The sequence below is a fragment of the Muscardinus avellanarius genome, assembly GCF_963383645.1.
Source record: "Muscardinus avellanarius genome assembly, chromosome: 19".
Taxonomy (NCBI): Eukaryota; Metazoa; Chordata; class Mammalia; order Rodentia; family Gliridae; genus Muscardinus; species Muscardinus avellanarius.
Genome location: NC_137805.1, coordinates 4,009,621 through 4,026,831, shown reverse-complemented (window position 1 = coordinate 4,026,831; position 17,211 = coordinate 4,009,621). Strand labels below are relative to the sequence as shown.

General features: G+C 35.4%; 1 protein-coding gene across 1 annotated transcript in view; it reads left to right on the top strand.

Moving 5' to 3' along the window:
• MACROD2 (mono-ADP ribosylhydrolase 2) overlaps nucleotides 1–17,211 on the top strand; it is a gene marked incomplete at both ends in the record, with an annotated part of 2,062,459 nt that overhangs the window by 289,422 nt on the left and 1,755,826 nt on the right. The window lies entirely within an intron of this gene.

The window sequence follows — 17,211 nt, the reverse complement described above, 5'->3', positions numbered from 1 at the left end:
GGAAAGAGATAGGTTGATCCCTGTGTTTTTATGCTTCCCATTTAACTATATAAATAAAGTAGGAACTGAAGATGAGACAGTATTCCAACAGATAATTTCTCTATTAATTGATTCTTAGCATTCTGTTGAATTATGCAAAGAAACAAAGATTCCTTCAAGACCAGTAGAACAGTGCAAAGGGCAAGGGCAAGGAAGAGAGGGGGCAGGGAGGTAAGAACTGATGAACAAAACAGTTCAGATGATCTGTGCTCACCTCTGAAGGCATCAGTGCCTATCACACTATTATATCCTGGGAGGTAAGAGTAGGATGGGACCTGCAAGGAATCACAAGACCTGTGTGCGTGTGTGTCTTAGAATCTTCCTAAGATGTATTAATTACAATGTACCAATAAAAGTGTAATTTAAAAAAAGAGGCCATAGTTCCTTCAGTGGCTTTTTCAGGATAATCTTTGGAAGTTTGCATTTAAATATTATGCTTAAAATGATAAAATGTTTAAAAAGAAGAAAACATAAGCAAATACATAACAAAGACTTTTGATAGGAATGCCATGGCGATTTTTTAGATAATCTCGAGCTTGGTATTATAAAAGTCACACCATCAACTATTTAAAGAGTTGGAAAGACTGTGATTTACTGCTTTTCTTTCTATGTGCTTAGTGCCCTGTTTATTCCTGCAGGTCTTAATTTTCCCAGTTGCAGGATGTGGACACCATCAGCATCCTCTTTAGGGGTATATCTGAGGACTACTAGATTCTTTTGAAACTCTGGGCACTCAAGTATTCTTGCTGAAAGGGTGGCACAGAAGTTTAAGTCACAATTAGTTTTTTATGAGAATACTGTCCTACTTATAGTGACTATTTATGAAGCATATCAAAACCCGATGAAGCATTTCTTTCTTTAGGTTCAATCATGAACATACCAATTTCTATTATATGTACTTTTCATTCCTGATAGGAGACCTTAGCCTTGACTAAAGAGATCATTGATTTTTTTTTTTTTTTTTTTTGTACTAGAGATTGAACCCAGGGGAATTGTACTTCTGAGCTACATCCCCAGCCATTTTTACTTTTTAATTGAAAACAGAGTCTTCCTAAGTTGCTCAGCCTTGCCTCAAACCTGCGACCCTCCTATCTCAGCCTCTTCAAGTACTAGGTTGCTGTCATGCGGAGAGCAGTGATTTTAATGATGCCTGTTTTGTGCATTAGCTAATATGCATGAGTATTTTTTAGGAGTTGGTTAGTTGGCTGGGTCAGCGTCAGTTATGTGGGGTTACCCACTCACATGCTTTCTGTACATATAGAGAACATTTGGGTATCCTGGGAATATCTGACCCCAAGATTAGAGACTAAAGTAGCAATTTGCTTCTCTGCCAGTTATTACCTAGTGTCCAACATGGATAGCATCTGTTCCTGAATTCAAATACTCTATTGAATGTGTATGTTAAACAAGGATACAATTTGTATTTCTGGCTATCTGTGAAGATTCCATTTTATTTAGTTTGTCATTAGATACTAATGCTGACAGTGACTTTGTTAACAGGAGAATTTTTAAAATTGCAAATACATATAATTTATTACTTAGGCAACTTGAAATAAAAATAGCAATTAGCAGATAGATAAAGCAGCCTCTAGTGAATATTGAAAAGTGCCTGCAGTGGAAAATTAAAATAATTTCTTATTTAATATGAGGGTTTTTTCTCACTGTTATAGAATTTCAATATTATATTATAAACTGTTGATTTCTGTGTGTGAAAATGGAAATGAAGTTGAAATTATAATTACAAAGTTACTTTTAAAAGTTTTTCTACAAATGTTTTCTAAGCTTAAAAACTATTCAACACACAAAATGATGTCATTAATTTAAGTTTAAAATAATTACTTTGATTAGAAACTAACGAAAAACTATTATGAAGGTAACAATTGACAACCTGTTTAAAATGACCAGTAGTCAAGCATTTCTTATATTCTAGGAACACTGGTGCTGCAAGACAACACTCTGCAGTAGAGATGATGAATCTGCTGAGTGGGGTTTTAAAATCTGCTGATTCTCCTCAGTCAAGGCAGACCATAGTGATGATCATAATATAAGCAGGGATAAAATAGCTGCCTTTAAAAAATCTTACATCTGAACTACTTGTATTTTATCAAACCAGGCTCTAAGAATATATATTGATTTTCACGTTTTTAACCCAGAGAAAGAAAAAAAAAATAAATTTGAAGAGTAAGATGAATGTGTTTATTTTACCTGTTTTACATTTGTAAAGGGGTTTCCACTGCTCTTTGATATGCAAATTCACACTTGCCATTAATACAATAGTGGTAATAATGTGGGATTAACAGAAAACTTTAAATCTCATTAAGTTCTAGGAAAATGTCATTCCCTTCTCCCCCAACTTCTTTAAAACAAAAGGCAAAAGCAGAGCCGGTTTCTTGGGGAAGAAGGATAGCTCACAACTGAATATTCTGCTTATAGCTCCTCTCACTTGCCCTTATTCCCTTTCCTTCAGCTAAGAGTTCAACTCATGATTTACTGTACTTGATATCTAGTGCCAAACAATCTTCTCGCTTTTGTGTTTGGTCTGTTAAAAGCTGTAGTAATCTCTCCATCAAAATTAAATAGCCCAGTCTCCATATTTATACTTCCTCCTTTTTGAGCTAGGCCTACATATTCACGTGCATAGACACAATGTAGTTGAATGTGAATGATGAAAAGAAAAATGACCCCCATTGGCGTGGACACTGAGGCCAGGTTTTCATAACACCAACCTCAGAGCTTTTCTGTCTGCATAGCCTTGAAAGCAGCCATTACTTCTGAACAAAAAGCAATCGATCTTTTAGAGAAATATTGTTAATGGGATAACTTGGGGGCAAACATAAAGGGAGCCCTGATTGCTTAAGAGAATGTTTTTAAAATAATTTAATAGAATCATTATTTAAGTATATAACACTTAAACTGTAGCAAAAAGGAGAAAAACAGTGGTGAATCAAAATTTTAATAGGGATCTTTCTACTTTCTACTCAATTTCTTTTAAAAATAAAAATTATGAAGGCTTTTTTGCACTTACATGTAATCAAGTCTTAAAAGTCTCTATTTTCATAATACACCTAAATATTTAAATATATAAGGATGCTATTATTTTGAGATATTTTAGAAAAACTAATAAAAATTAAGTTTCTGAATTAAAAAAAACTTGTAATCACATAAAATCAAGATCTTGAGACAATCTGAATATTTATGACTCTTCTGCTAGTAAAATACTTTGAAGGTGAGAAAGTTTGACATGAGAATGTATTTCTCATGTTCTGAGAATATAACTTACACTAAGATGAAGTTATATAATGGTAGTGCTAACTTCCTAAATCCTTTATTTACTACTTTTATTTAAATTTATTTTGATTGGCTTGTTGGATCTTTACACATTTTTTTAAAAAAAATCTTAAAATCAAGTATGCAGTATTTAGATTTTAGCTTATTTTTATTGATTTCCCTCACAGATTGGTTTCTTAGTGATATGAACTTTTAAAATATATTAAATCTAAAAAATGGCATGTAGAACTTTACATCCAAATTAACCTCATTATTATTTGGAATAAAACCTTGAGATTGAAGAAAAGGCATGCTGTATCAAATGTATTCATTTGTAAATATTTATAGGTAATACTGGAATTTATACAGTCATAACCTAGCGTATTCGGAAAGTATGAAGGCTAAAACTGATGCTAGAAAGCCAGACTAAATGAATGACCTAAGAATGCTATATCCTTGAAACAAGAAATGGTATTTCAAATAAACTACATGTATGATTAAACTGAGAAACTGGAGTACATCAGGTTAGTTGATAGTGACAGCAAAATGCTTTCTAGGCAGCCTGTCTGGTAGTTAAATTTTCCACGATCATCAGATTTCAGGAAAGTTCCAATTGTTTTGTTTAGTGCCAGGCAAGCAGAAGGACCTCTAACTCTTCCTCTCCAGAGTCATGAAGTCTTAAGGGTCTGCTGAGAGGCAGAGAAGCAAGTGAGCCTTTCATACTTGTTTTATCCACACTGTTTTTTAGCTTGAAGAAGGTTTTGTTTCACTTATGGAAAATAGGGGGTTAGTAAAGGTCCCAAAGCAAAAAGATTTTTTTTTTCTTTTTCCTTTTATGATACTGATTCTTTTCCCTCAATGAGGTTGTGATAAATGAATCTAATTCTGCTTTGTTTCTTTGGGCTTGTAAAGTTAAATCAAATATCCTTAAAACGTGAAACTGAGATGTCACTTTTTGTGGTTGGGACTTCTTTTTTTGTGTCATACTTCTTTTTTGGGATATTAAAGACTAAAGGAGTTAGAGAATGAAGACTGTAAGAATGAATAAGCTGTTAATTTAGAGGGTGGTGAAAGTCAGCGATAGAGAGCTTGGGGCAGGGGCGTGCTTTAAGTTTGTCCCGATTTTTGATCAACTGTAATTAAAAGAATGTTTGCTTTTGTTAAACAACAAACATTTTGCCGTTGCAAACCTGAAATTCTTCTTTTAGAAATTTGTGTAGATACAATTTTACTTTAAATTTCTGAAATTTAAATCTCCTTACACTAGTTCGATAAGTATTTATTGCGCCAGCTCTGTGGTAAACACTACTGCTTGGTGAGACCATCTAACATAATAAGACACATTGTTTTTCATGTTTGAGTAGGGTATTATTGATTTAAACTAGATGGAGAGGAAGAAAATCAACAACATATAAACTGATCAATCCACAGGACAGTGGCCCACTTTAAATTGGTGTTTAACCAAATATGGTCTGTGGGTTTTATCTCCAAAGTTGCCTTGATAACTTGTGCACATGTTAAATGAAAGAATAAAGAACAAAAGCTGTCATTGTCTCATCAAGTGAAAGCAATTTCTCCTTCCTCTCCTTTAAACAGGAGAATACCTGGAGGGAGCTTTTCATACATGCTTGACACTTGATTTGAGGGTAAGGAAGAAATTATGCGTATGCAAAATAAATGACACTTTAGCTATTGCTTAAATTGTATTTTATTCCTTTCTACTTGAACTCTTTTCTTTGGAGTTGTAAATAGATAAAACAAAGTCCTAAAATCTGCTCTCTCCTTATACAAAATAAAATGGCTTTTAAAACTGTCTCGTACTGCAATGTTCAACCAAATTTAGTGATGTTGATCTGTATTTTGCAACTGAAAAATGCTTTCTGAACTGTGTATATTTATTACATTTTTTTAAAAGAAAGAAATCATTTCCCAAAGATATTTACCAATAATCTCTTTGTTGGAAATTGGTTTGGTGACTTTTGGTGAATTTTTGAAATGGTGGAATGTTAGAAGAGGCCACGAAATATCCTTTTTAATGTTCCGAAGAGGAAAATGCCATTTTGAAAATTAATATTGTTGAGAGATTTACCGTAGAGTTTTTGCCCGCTGGGGGGTGGTACACTCTACCGGAACACTGCTTTCAGAAGCAGCAAGTCAGATGTTGGCTGCTGCTGGCCAGTTTTTCTCTGGTTTAATTACAACAAAGCCTCCCGTTGAGAAGAACAGTGAAGGCCTCTGGGGCAAAAGGTGGGGGGTAGGAGGGAAAGGGGAATGAGGAAAGAAGGAGGGGAGAAATAACAGCCTTTGAAAATGTACCGAATTTTATTTCCCTCTTTGACTTCCTTTATGATGCTCTTTACTTGATGTTAGACAATTATTTATAATGCTACTTAAGAAAACTTGTATGAATAAAAGAATATATAAAAGGGACTTATTCAGGAAATTTAAGTTAGCGCTGGATCTTGCTATTAGGCATATTCTTTGTTTGGTAGCCCACCCACCTTTAAAAAGGGAGGGAGAGTTGGCAACTTTAGTCCTGATATTTTTAAATGACCAGATTTAATTCAACATTGGTCTGAACATTGGCATAACAAAACAAAAAGCAAGAAAGAAGAAACATGAATATAATATTAACATGAGGCAAAATTTCCTGCTTTTGACTTATGTATGGCTAGAGTTGTCCAAAATAATCAGGAAGGAGGAGGAAGCTTTAGGATGTGAGGCCAGGAAAAGCACAGATAAATCTCTGTGCACTGCAATTGCATGTTTAAAGCTGATAATTGTATTTTTCATCTGGAGAGACTGGGTGTTCATTAGGGTCTTGTGTCCCTAGGCAGGAGATGCTGAGCATAATTGGAGTTTCTATTTGATTGGGCAATATAGTCTAGAGAAGAAACTGGGGTAAAGATAATTAATAGCTTGCTAACAAAGTCTGACAGCCACAAGATTTCAACCAAATTTATTTCACACTGCTTCATTTAGCTCTGAAAAAGTTTTGATAGAATTGGAAGCTCCTTAATTAACAGTTGAAAGCAAAAGAAGCATACCTTCTATTTTGCTGCCACATTCAGTTATGACAAATTTTCCGTTTTTTTTTCTGTTTGGTAAAAACTTTATTTGCTGCTCAATTATGTATTTCACAGCTTTGTGTTCAGGAAGTGTTTAATTGGGCATTTTGAACCTAACCATAATTAATTTAAAAAGGGAAGGGGTATGCAGAGAAATGAAAAGCCCATTTAATAACTGATAGATAGTACTACTAGAACACAATATTAATTAATTCCTTATGTTTATTCAGTCACTAATATCTTTGATGATCCTTGGACTTGATATATTTTGGCTGTACTCTAAGAAGAAAATTAAACTGTAATTTTCTTAGTTAAGTACGCGCAATCACATTTTCGTAAATCTTTTTTTTTTTTAGGCTAATAAATGGATGGATGTGTATACATATGTGCACATGCGTGTGTGTCTCTGTGTGTCCATATACACATATATTTGAAACTTAAGGGGCATAATCAATCTCATAATTAAAACCTGGTATTGTTTTAAGATAATAATAATAATAATAATAATAATAATAATAATAATAATAATGACATTGTTATTATTGTACTTTTAAGGGATTAATTTATTTCTTTACTCATTTCCAAAGAGATGAGTATCAGTCATCTGTCACTTTGACTCAGGCATTAGTGATTCTACCTGAGAACAGACAAATTTGTTCTTTTATGTTTATACCGGTCAGGATATTCTTAGTTAGGGATAAATGAAAGGCGTTGCTACAGCTGAAGCACTTTTCTGGTGTCTTTATTTATGTTGTTTTGTGCTAATAAAATAACATACATGTATATTTTAAAGCTGATGGTTTTATTGAGAAAATTCAAAATAGCTGTCTATTAGCAAATTTGTCTCCATGTTGAAAAATACCAAGAATGTTTCTTTTTTATTCTATATAAATAAATATAAGCCCCCACCCCCAATGTTGAGAAAATATGGGCCTGTTGCATTCTTTACCTCTATGCATCCATTTTGTTTCAAATCTAATTCATTGAAATAAAAAAAACTTAAGAAGCCTTTAACTACTTTTGAAAGCTTTGTAGTATAAATGCATTTGTTCCAGTATGAATTTTTTCTGTCCTGAGTTGCAAAGTAAATGAACACTCTGCATATCTCACTTGATGAGGGCTTTATTTATTTATTTATTATTTATTTTCTTTCTATCCTGAACTCATAGCACATATCAAGCACAGCTTTCAGGGTAAGCTTTGTTAGTTTTCCTAAGTAGACTTAGCAGTTCCTATGCCGGTCACATCGTACCCTAGTCCAAGCAATGGATTTTGGCATTTTGTTAGAGGGACAATATGGTTTAGAAGAGTCTTCCCCTCCTCTGAGTTGGATTTACTAGTTGAGATTTGCAACCCTGAAATGCTTGAAGGAGCTCTGGCAGGATAGCAGTGCAAGCTTTAAAATCTAGGTGTAGCTGTTAATCCTTTACAGAGCACATAAGTATCCAGGAAAAACCAGGCTAGGCTCCCTGTGAGCAAGATGCATGCTTTTCATGTACTGCGCACTCTTGGGCTGAGGGATTATTGATTTTCTTTCACAGTTTTAAAAACAGCAATTGGTGATCATACCACACATACAGTATACACCAAGTTAGCAAGACCTTTCACTTTCCTGTTTGTGAAAAATCTGCCTCATACGCTCTAATATTTAACATTTAACTTCACCAACTTGTTATTTCCATAAAGCTCTGATTTCAAATAGCAATTGCTTAAGACATAAAAAAAACTATTGTTTTTCAAAAAATAAAAGGTTTTAAGAAACTTCTTGAATTTGGTCAAAATTTTCCTTGCTAGCTTGCAAACACATATATATCTTGTGACAGAAAAAACACTCCTATATGGATTTTTCCTGGCTTCTAGTATTTTTTTTGGAGACTAAAATCAAACAAACTTTGTAGGACAATTATAAGAAAAAAACATGAAAGACACTTACCAGGAAGACGAGAAAAAGCGTCCTTAACAGTCTTAAAGACAGGGCTGCTCCAGCCGTAATTCCATTGACTGTGAATTGGAGTAATCCTCCCTCGACTCCCAAGCGCTCCGTCCAGTCCACACAAAGCCAACGGCAAGCTGCAGCCCGAGCTGGTCCTGCCGGAGATCACTCTTGTGCCGAGCGAGCCTCGGAAAGCATTCCAGTTTACTGCACACAGCTCACCTCCAAGTCTGAAGTTTAAAGCTTCACCTCGCAGTGGTCGAAAAAGGGGGTGATGTCATAGATGGGCAGGACTTAGCCACGCTCTTGTTCAGTGAGGTAACTGGATAATCAGACAGATGAGCTTTGCGAACGCTAGAGGGGGCGAAAGCAGCCGAGATGGGGTGCTCCGCCGCCAAAGCTCTGGGTGCCATTTGGTTTGTAGGCAGCGCCTTGGAACCTCAACATTTTCTAAAGTTTACCACTACAAGTTAGTGGTAGCATATTTAGAAAAAAAACACAAGCATGCTAGAAGGAAATCGATCAGATTACAGTATAAAAACACAGATTTCTTCTATTTCTAAGCCATCTGTATGGCAAAGAAGTAAATCAAAATCAAGTTTTTCATTATTCATTAGTTACAATCATGTTATAACTGGAAGATAAAAGCCAATTACTCCAACTATAAACACTTATTCTATTTTATTTTTAAGTAATTATTTTAAAAAATGAATAAAAATCAGGTTCCAATAGCTAATTTGTTTAGGAGAAAAGGAATAGGAATACCAAAGGATTAAAACGTATTGAAGTAAACATTCTTTTCTTTTGGAGGCAAAGAGTAAATTGTTGTTTTATATGTGTTTTACAAAATGAAAGTATGTTTCACATACTTCCACAATTTGAACATCTTCTTTAGAACTTAATAGATATTAGATCTTCATACTTAAAGACCTCTTTTAGATAAAAAGTTTCTAAAGGATTAAATAAAATCTCTGATTTGTTTTTGATGCTCTGGGCTGGATTTAGATATAAATTTCTTTTAAAATCTTTCAAGAGTGTCTTTGCCTGAATTAAAAATATTTTATTTTAATTTTAGGTGCATGAATAAACACTGGACAATTAATTATAAGGCATAGGGATTTTAAGTTTTGATGCCTTATTAACAGAATTATAGATCTTTATTTTCAATAAAAATTTATAAATTGGTTTTCATCATTTGATCAGCAACTGCCTAGGACCTGTATGTTTTCTACTAAGTAAATTTTATTTTAATGTTGATGGAAAAAAATTGACATTTATATTTACCTGAATGGCAGTTTTCTTTAAAATTTTTATTTCCTTGATTCTTAGAGTTTCATGACTTCCCCCCCCCCCTTTCAGTACTGGGGATTGAACCCAGGACCTTGCATGTCCTTTGTCCTTTTTTAAAAGTGTCTCTGAATATTTCAGTAGGCAGCCAGCTGTCTTTCACAGGAGTCTGTAATTATGGTCTCATCATTAGCTTTGTTTAGTTTATTTATATGCTTGCTTGATAGCTGTTTCACCTTTGGTGTTTCCCTCCAAGAATGGGTGATAGCAAAGGAAAAGGTGAACCCTGATGAGAGATGTACTGACCCCTATTGTTCTATAATTACGTTTTTTTCGGGCCTCAGAGAGCAGGGCCATTAAATCTAGGAGTTTTAGAATTTTTAATGTCTACTGAAAGGCCAATTTCTTAGGACTGTTAAGTAGTGTAAGTTAAACTGAGATGCTTGCTGAATTTTTGGAGAAAGGGAGGTGGGATTAACAGATAATCCCTTAAGAACGGGTGGGTTCTTTTCTGTTACTGAAAAACAAACACATGGATTAAATTATTTTATGAAATAATTCTTGCTAGAAGCCATTTTCAAATGGGAGTTTGTTCTGGTTTAAAAAGGAAATTTTTGTCTGACCAAATTCCTGTGAGTTTATATCCATAGTTAACCAGCTTTGTTTCCATTCAGGCAGGGCTTACATGGGAAAAGAAAGATGAATGGGAAATTTGGGTTAAGAATATCTAAAGGAAAGTCCGCTACTGGCCCGAGACTGAGGAGCTCCGCAGATTCCATTCCTGAGGACACCATTCCTACATGACTTCGTGTTACCAGCTCCGAGCTTTGGTTTCAACACAGGGGAAATAAAAACACAAGAATTTATTGGAAGCCAATTATGTATTGTTACTTTTTTTTCCTTTGTAAGTTGTGGATTAAAACATAGAGGAAGACAAGATGTTGAAAAAAAAAGGTACTCAATGCTAGAGGTACTGATTTTGGAGACAAACTCTTCTCTCTCTCTCTCTCTCTCTCTCTCTCTCTCTCTCTCTCTCTTTTTTTTTTTTTTTTTTTGGTGGTACTGGAGTTCCTGCAAGCCCTTCTATCTCCGGGCTACACTCCCAGACCTATTTTGTACTTTTTATTTTTGGAAACAGGGTCTCTTAAGCCAGCCCGGCTGGCTTTGAACCTGCGCAATCCTCCTGTCTCTGCCTCCCAAGCGCGGGGATTACAAGCCTGCGCCACCACTCCTGGCCAAACTCTTCTTAATAGAGCCTCTGTCATTCTACTCTGTCCAAAAGTATATATTGCTACTTCTGTTTTTCTTTTCACTTCTTGGAAAAGAAAAATAACGACAAAACACCCAAAAACACTCCAAATCTCTGTTATTATTTCATAGAACAATTTGATTCAGGCCTTCCGACTTGCCTCTATACTGCCCCATTATACACGTATTTACTGACTACCACTGCAAATGAAACACGCGGGACCAGATGATCCCCGATCTTCCTCGAACAATGATGTTTTGAATTTTAACCTTTGAATATAAATTCTTAAAATCATTCTTAGAAACATGTTTAAAATTTTTCCTTTCTTCACTCTTATTTATGAGAATAAAATATTTAAAGTTGCTTTGAAAAACACAGCTGGCTCACGCTTGTAATCCCCGCACTTGGGAGGCTGAGACAGGAGGATTGCACGGGTGTGAAGCCAGCCCCTGCTACTTAGTGAGGCTCTCAGCAACTTAGTGAGACCCTGTTTTCATATGAAATATAAAAAATAGGTCTGGGAGTATAGCCCAGAGGTAGAAAGCCTCTGGGTTCCACCCCCAGTACCACTAAAAACAAACAAACAAACAAAAAAAACCAGCTTAGGCTTTGGGTATATTAAGTATATTAGACTATTACAAGTTAAGAATCTAGTTGTTACAAGTCATTGAAAGTCCAAGCTTTACTGCCTAATTAGCAATTGAAAACAATTTGCCTCCTGTAGCTGAGAAGTTTACATTGTATGGTATGGCTTCAGGTAAAACTTGGTAGAGTATGCCAACAAGGGTACAGTTTTTCTTTGACTCTTGTCTTCTGTCTTTTCAATGTTGGCAGATTTCCAGACACAATGGACACTTGGCAGCTTCTGGTTTTCTCCTAAGCAGTAGCACATATCATATTCCCATAATGCAGTGTTCAAGGGAGAAGTCTCTTCCAGAAGCTCCTGCATAGAGCCCTGGGGTTCACTCTTTCTCATTTGTTTAAGCTTGATCATATGCTCATTCCTAAATCTATTATATGGGGATGGAGAGATAAGCTGGTGAGCTTAAGTCACAGTAGGAGCTATAGGAAAGGTCAGCCCTACTCAAACACACACCCCAAAGGAAGATGGGATACTCTGAGAAGGAAGAATGAATGTTGGAGATTGGCTCACCTTCAGAGATTCATCATGCTGAAATTTGGGCATGTTTTATAACTTTATAAACCTGAAGCTACTCCTTTTCTCCCTTTTTTTTTTTTTTAAAGTCAGAGTTTCTGTTAAAATTGCCAAAACATCTTTAAAAGATTTTCTATTCGCAGTCCCTCTCCGGTCTAGCTCAGTTTTTTTTTTTTTTTTTTGGTCTGTCAACAGGTAGTGATGCGTGTCAGAACACATCAGCACTAAATCTTAACACAAGCCTATGCAATGTTAATAAAATATAGAAAGAGTGCATATTCAGCTATCTGGAATTTTGTGAACTCTGGCCAGATGCTTAATGCACCAGTTAGAAACTATACCATATCTTTCTGAACAATTCCAAAGGGTATTGGAGAAATAATTTGATTTTAGCAGGTCACAGATGGCTTAGAATATTAAAAGGTTGTTAAAATGTAATATTAAACTGTTCTGTTCTGATTTTTACTTGTTAATAGTCAAGACTTAAAATGTACCTAAAAACAATCCCATATCCCTTTTAACTCTGTTTCTAAAACATAGTGCAACTAGGGTGAGATCTATCATTATAAGACTCGAAACAGAATCAAAGCAAAATCAGAGTAGGTATTTCCCTGCCTGCTTGCCCACATTCTGTTACACCCTTCTTTCCTCCTGCACCCAAGTTAGACTGTTGTCCTTCGGGGATTGGGAGAAAAGTGATTTAAAAAGAAAAGAAAAAACTGAGAAAAAGCATTCTCTCACCCTTCTAGGAAAGAAGTGAGGAATTGTGACTCAGAGCAGATTAGCACCTAGCCCAGAGTAGCAGGGTGAGGCCCTTCAAATGGACCTTTGGACCTTTTAAAAAGCAGACTCTTAGCGCAAGGAGAGTGAGTGAATCGTTCCTGTGATACCTGCTATTTGGCTCCAGGAAAATAACTTAAATTCTCTGAGCCTCAGTTCCCTCATTACAAAGAGAAATATGAGACCCACTCCGTTTTGATGTTATGGACTGCTAATAAAGTGCAAGAGTTCACTGCTAAATCTGAGAAAGCATACACCAAAGATCTAAAAGCCTGTAAATAGTTGCTTGTTATATTCATAGCCATGGGTGGGGCCAGGATCAGTTCAATATAAATAATCCACCGATGTCAAATTGAACTTGTTTTAGTAATTTATCTTTGAGAATGAAACAATTTGAGAAATGCTTCTGCTCATTGTCCTGAATGTTCAGACCTCAAGATAATAGCCACTAAATTTGGTTCTGAGACTTAATTACAAATGAAAAGACAAAGTCCTTATATTTGGCAGTGATTAGTATAAAAATTTATCTTTGGAGGAAAGGCTAACAGCTAATAAAAGCATATCCATATATGTCTGGGTTTTTTTTTTTTTTTTTTTGGCATTACTGGGGATGGAACTCAGAGGCATTCTACCTCTGAGTGACATCCCCAGCTCTATTTTTTTTTCCACTTTCTTCTTAAGTTTTTTTTTTTAATTGGTACATTGTAGTCATATATCAATCACATTGGAGTACAAGACTTGAGAGGATATACAAGCACACATCATCCAATTAGCCCTCATCCAGCCCCCATCCTATTCCCTTCCCCTCCCCCAATCCCATGCTTCTTTGGTGATTTACTTTGATACATTTGTTTATGTACCTCCTGCGTTTTAAAGAGGCTCCATCCTCCCCTGTTTCATACCCTCTGATTGGTCATCTTAGTTGCTTCACTATAGGGCCCTTTCTATAGCTCGACCTGTTCCCCAGCTCTATTTTTTATCCTTTATTTTGAAACAGGGTTTCTCTAAGTTGCAGAGGGCCTAAGTAAATATCTGAGGCTGGCTGCAAACCCCAATCCTTGGGCCTCAGTAAGTATCTGAGGCTGGCTGCAAACCGCGATCCTCCTGTCTCAGGCTCCCAAATGCTGGGATTACAAGCCTGTGCCACCACGCCCAGTTTATGTCTGGTTTTTAAGATGTAGGTATCACACAAGTGGATTGCCCGGTAGCCATGTGATTCTTCCTACATAGGTAGCTATTGCAGCTAATCCGGACCAAAGTGGTCTTCACTTACAAACCATCTTACTACTTCACTATTTCTGGAGCAATGGTGGTAGTTGAAGGCACAAATAGACTTTCCGAGAGGATTTGTTGAAATTTTTAGGTTTTCCTTTTTTTTTTTTTTTTTCTTTCTGGAAACTGGCTTTGTGGTTCTAAGAGATTGTGATTTTCCTGCAGTCAGGATTACTTAGGGCACATAAATGTGTTTAATGTTGAAAGAAGAAAATAGAATCAAAGACTGTTTTCTATTAGATCTCATAAATGACTGTGAAAACTGCCGGTCAGTGGTCCTGTAGGGGAAGCAGATTTACTACAATAGTTTCACCCCACCTAGAACTGGTATGAATTGGTTTTTTGCAAGATTTTAAGGGATGAGGTATTCAGTTGATTAGATTTGGACTTAGTTAATGTTTTACAATGCCATCTATTCCAAATAAAAACAAGATAAAATTAAGTCATGTTTACCATTGGGACATTTCCCGTAAAATATAAATGTGTTTAAATTTTCTGAGCATGACTCATGACAAATATCGATTAGACTTGCTTAGCTTATTTTCTGAGTTAACCCTGAATTTGCCAAAATAAAAAACATTATATTATTCTTTCACTTGTTTTTATTCTTTTTCTTCGACACTTGAAATATATTGGTGCTACAAATTCACAAATAGTACAAATATTTTAAGATGTTCCATATGTTCTTTTTTTAAAAAAAATTAGGTCTAGACTTGACAAATTTTATTAAAAGTACACATATGGCCAAAATTTATTTATGCTTTAATAAGGTTTTTTTTTTTTTTTTTTTTTTTTTTGGTGGTACTGAGGTTTCTGGAAACCCTTCTACCTCGGGGCTACACTCCCAGACCTATTTTTATACTTTTTAAAAATTTGGAAACAGGGTCTCTTAAGCCAGCACAGCTGGCTTCGAACCTGCGCCATCCTCCTGTCTCTGCCTTCCAAGCGCAGAGATTACAAGTGTGCGCCCCACACCTGGCATTAAGTTTTCATTCTTAATTAGTTGTTTAAAGCCGGGCGTGGTGGTGCACGCTTGTAATCCTAGTGCTTGGGAGGCTGAGACAAGAGGATCACACAGGTTGGAAGCCAGCCTCAGCTACTTAGAGTGAGGCTCTCAGCAGCTTAGTGAGACCCTGTTTCCAAATAAAGTGTAAAATAGGTCTGGGAGTATAGCCTGAAGGTAGAAAAGCTCCTGGGTTCCACCCCCAGTACCACACAAAATCATCATCATCATCATCATCATCATCATCATCACCATCATCTTGTTTAAAAAGAGAATTGAGCTGGGCCTAGTGGCGCAGGTTTATAATCCCCATGCTTGGGAGGCGGAGACAGGAGGATCCTGCAGGTTCGAAGCCAGCCGCTGGCTTAAGAGATCCTGTTTCAAAAAAAAAAGTGTAAAAATAGGTCTGGAAGTATAGCCCGGAGGTAGAGAACCCCAGTACCAGTACCACCAAGAAAGAGAGAGAGAGAGAGAGAGAGAGAGAGAGAGAGAGAGAGAGAGAGAGAGAGAGAAGGAGAATATCAAAAAGTAATAGAAAGTTAATAATTTTCATTTGGGAGCTATCTGAGGGGTTTTTGATAGCTTCTTATTTCTCAAGTTTTCATAGAAGCAACATACAGCTATTTGAGTTCTTCTGATGCAGTCCTCTTTGTTTTCTTCAGTGGATCAGGGAACAGACTTGTCACTGTGAAGTGCCAACTTGTAATTCTGTCCTCTTCCTCTTCCCTAGGGCAAGTCAGAAATAAGCTTATCAGATCGTATCTTATTGACAAAGAGCAAAGCTTGTTGGCTGACCAGAGTATGAAAGAAAAAGTAAAATATAAATGTCACAGGTTTGATGCCAAGAATTCTAGGCTGACAGTGTTTTTGAAGTAATTAAATTTTTTGAAAGTAGGATTTATACGCTGCTAAAACATTTGCTTGAGTTTTAATTTATCTAGAATTTTAAGCACAGTAAAATATTAGTTCATGGCTTTACCCATATTTTATATACAGTAATTAAGTAAAATTGTTACTATTATCATTACTATTGTTGTTATCATTGTCATTATTTGTTCCTTATAAGCAAATCTTTCTATCTTATATTCTGGATGAGTTAGAGAAAACTATGCTGTGTTCTACATGTTTTCAAAGAAAAAGAAATAACTTTCTTATAGTAAGCAGGTTCACTTTCTGATGGAAAGTAGAAATGAATTATTATAAATGTTAAGTAATTATAAGGAACTCTAAATTCATATTTATATCTTGTGTTAGTAAGAAGGAGTTAATTTCAGAAAGTTGAGAGTGAATTCACCTGTGAAAATTAGACTTGTATTTTCTTGATATTTGAATTTTAAAGAAATCTAGCTTTATCATAAAAGATATTCTTAAATATATTTTGGGGAAAAATCTTGATTAATCAGTATCCAGTTTAATAACAAGATATAAATACTAAAAGATAGATGACTGAGAAAGATTCTCTTTTATGTGGGGAGGAAACCATTTGCTTTAGGGGAATGAAAGCTGACCCTTGCCAAGAAGCCAGAATTAAGCCTTGGCTATTAAGGGGGATGTGTGCATGAAAACATATGTCACAGCCAAATCACCTGCACATCCATTAGGAATTTGGGACAGCTTTCAGAGGCTTCTGGTTTGTATCCAGATTAATATCTAGCCTAACATTGCAGTGTCAGTAGAGACAACAAAATCCTACAACATATAAAGCCAGAAAAATGTATAGTTCTTAGAAAATGAAATAAAATGCTGTGACATTAAAGTTCCATCATCATTTGTATTAAAGAAGTAGATACAAAAGAAAGTATTAAGAAGGACATCGTATCAGTTTAGGACGTGTCATCCACCAAATAATGCACCTGAACTCTAATATGCATTTCTATTCACTCTTGGTTCTTCTGAATCTCATTCCTTTCTTTGACTTGTCTTTTATGTCCTTTATTAATAATGTTCTTTATTAGTAGACTAAAAAATAAGTGAATTTTTTCCATTCCTCATTTAAGGAAAACCAATTATGCTATGATTCTCAGTGATTGATTTTTGGTGGGGTATGACCTAATTGTGTTTTTCCCCTCAATATCTCTAATATGAAATGCTTTCAGATTAATTAAAATAAATAAATATTATTTTTAAGGAGGAGTCAGAGTAACTCAGAAGGTTATT